Here is a 2,921-nt window from a genome sequence, read left to right as displayed (position 1 = left end):
GAATGGGCATCAATACCATGGGATGGCTAGTGAGAATCCGCATACACACATATCTCGATTTCTTGATATGTGTCAACACTTCAGATACCAAGGTATCTCTGATGATGCTATAAGACTGCGCTTGTTCCCGCACACCTTGAGGGATAAAGCACTCGAATGGCTGGATTCACTCCCTGTCGGAAGCATCACCACTTGGAATGAGCTAGCCCACAAGTTCTGCACCAAGTTCTTCTCACCAGCAAAGGTAGCTAAAATGCGGCATGACATCTCAATATTCAACCAGATCGAGTCAGAATCATTTGAAAAGGCATGGAACCTTTTCAAGAACATGTTAAGGAAGTGCCCACAACATGGCTTTGACAAGAAGACTCAGATCATATTTTTCTTCCCTGGATTACTCCCATCATTCAAGAGTATGGTGGATGCATCATCTGACGGCTCTATCTCTACAAGAACAATTGACGGAGCCTGGGAGTTGTTTGAAAGGATGGCTACAACTTCAGTTATGTGGTCTACAGATCGAGTAGTTCAGAAGAGAGCACCTGGGGTGTATGAAGTAGATACTTACTCAGCACTGTCGGCGAAAATAGATTCCTTATTCCATAAGGTTGAAAGCATTTCACAAACCGCCACTGCTAAGCAAGTTATGAAGCAGAGTTGTGAAGAATGTGGAGCAGATCACAGTACTGCTACTTGCCCAATTCTGGCACAAGGAGTAGAACATGCAAAATTCACACAATGGGGTCAGCGCCAGCAGAATAACCCACATTCAGAAACCTTCAATCAAGGCTGGAGAAAACACTCAAATTTCTCTTGGAGCAACCAGAATCAAAATAGACCACAAGGGCAATATCAGCAGCAAGACAAAAAGCCAAATTTGGAGGATATGTTTGAGAAATTTATGGCACACACCAATCAGTACATGGAAGCCAATAACCAATTTATACGAAGGACGGAAACAACGCTTCAAGATCAAAGTGCAGCGATCAAGAACTTGGAGACACAAGTGGGACAGATAGCAATTTCCATAACGGGTAGAGCACCGGGAAACCTACCCAGCAATACTGAAGTTAACCCTAAGGAACATGCAAAGGCTATAACAACCAGAAGTGGAGTACAACTACCAGAACCACATGTAACAAGTTCGGGAGCCAACAAGGAATCAATGCCAACCTTGGAGGAAGAAAGTGTGGAGCAAACTGACAATGCTAAGGGAGATGAGGTTAAGAGGAATTCCAAGACATCACAGGGTAAAAATACTAATCCTATTAACCCTCATGAGCCTCCTATTCCGTTTCCACAAAGGTTGAGAAAGCACAAAATGGATCAGCAATATAGTAAGTTCCTTGAAGTCTTCAAGAAACTGCATATCAACATCCCATTTGCTGAAGCACTTGTCCAGATGCCGAGCTATGCAAAATTCTTGAAGGATATCCTCTCCAACAAGCGAAAGATAGAAGAACACGAAACAGTAATGTTGACTCAGGAATGCAGTGCCAGAATCCAGAGAAAGCTACCCCCAAAACTAAAAGATCCAGGGAGTTTTACTGTACTCTGCACTATTGGAGACTGTTATTTTGATAAAGTTTTGTATGATTTGGGTGCAAGTATTAATCTAATGCCTCTTTCTGTTTTCAGGAAACTCGGCTTGGGAGAAGCAAAAGCCACAACAGTGACATTGCAGTTAGCAGATCGATCCCTTACACATCCTAGAGGAATCATTGAAGACGTGCTGGTAAAAGTGGAGAAGTTCATATTTCCAGCTGATTTTCTTATCTTGGACATGGAAGAAGATAAAGATGTTCCACTCATTTTGGGGCGACCTTTCTTAGCCACTGGGAGAGCAATTGTAGATGTTCAGAAGGGGCAGCTGATATTAAGGCTTGGTGACGAGCAAATCTCATTCAATGTGTTCAAAGCAATGAAATTCCCTACTGAGGCAGACAGTTGTTTCCAGATCGATGTAGTCGACCGAATAGTTCAAGACACATTTCGGGGAATCTTCTACACTACCTGTTATTATTTCAAGCACTGTCAGTGAGGTAGAGGAAGAGAAACTACTTTGGGTGTTAAGGGAGAATAAAACAGCTATTGGATGGTCGATTGCAGATATAAAGGGGATCAGTCCATCTATATGCATGCATAAGATACTCATGGAGGAAAATTTTAAACCAAGCATTGATGGATAGCGGAGATTGAATCCACACATGAAGGAAGTGGTTAGAGCTGAGGTATTGAAGTTGCTCGATGCAAGCATTATTTATCCAATATCAGATAGTGCATGGATCAGTGCAGTGCAAGTTGTTCCCAAGAAAGGAGGAATCACAGTGTGTTGTAAAATTTTGTTTCGCAAGTGTACGATCCGTAACAAGTAATAGTGGACCTAAGAGTCCGGTTATCGATCCCACGGGGATTATTTTGTAGCACTTAATTTAATCTTTCTTTTACTACTAATTGACGAATGTAAATAAAAAATAATGATTAAATGTGATTTTTACTCTAAAGACTTAAAATGTGATTGGATTCAATGAAAAGTGATTGAGAATTCAAACAATAAATGGACGTTAGGGCGGAACAATTTCACCTATTGGTCACCTTTACTTCATAAATCAAGATTCATAAAACCTAAAGTAGTGTTCGGTCGAATTCTTCTATTGTAATCAACTTACCCCTCTCGAGTTCTCATTGAGCCTACTTAATTAGTTTAATTCCATATCTCTATGCAAATTAACTTTAATTAAACGAAACATTGGTTCTAAGAATTCACACCCGACCGCAGCAATCAATATAGGTATCTCTACACATTATATCAATTTACCGGATTTTAACATGTGGTCTAAACAAATAATCCGCATCTCTACGCAATCAATGTTCACAAATCATCTAATTAGTGATCAAGTAATTAAATGTATTAAGAACAA

Source organism: Olea europaea, unplaced genomic scaffold (genome assembly GCF_002742605.1).
Source record: "Olea europaea var. sylvestris unplaced genomic scaffold, O_europaea_v1 scaffold948, whole genome shotgun sequence".
Lineage (NCBI taxonomy): Eukaryota > Viridiplantae > Streptophyta > Magnoliopsida > Lamiales > Oleaceae > Olea > Olea europaea.
This window is presented reverse-complemented; position numbering follows the sequence as displayed.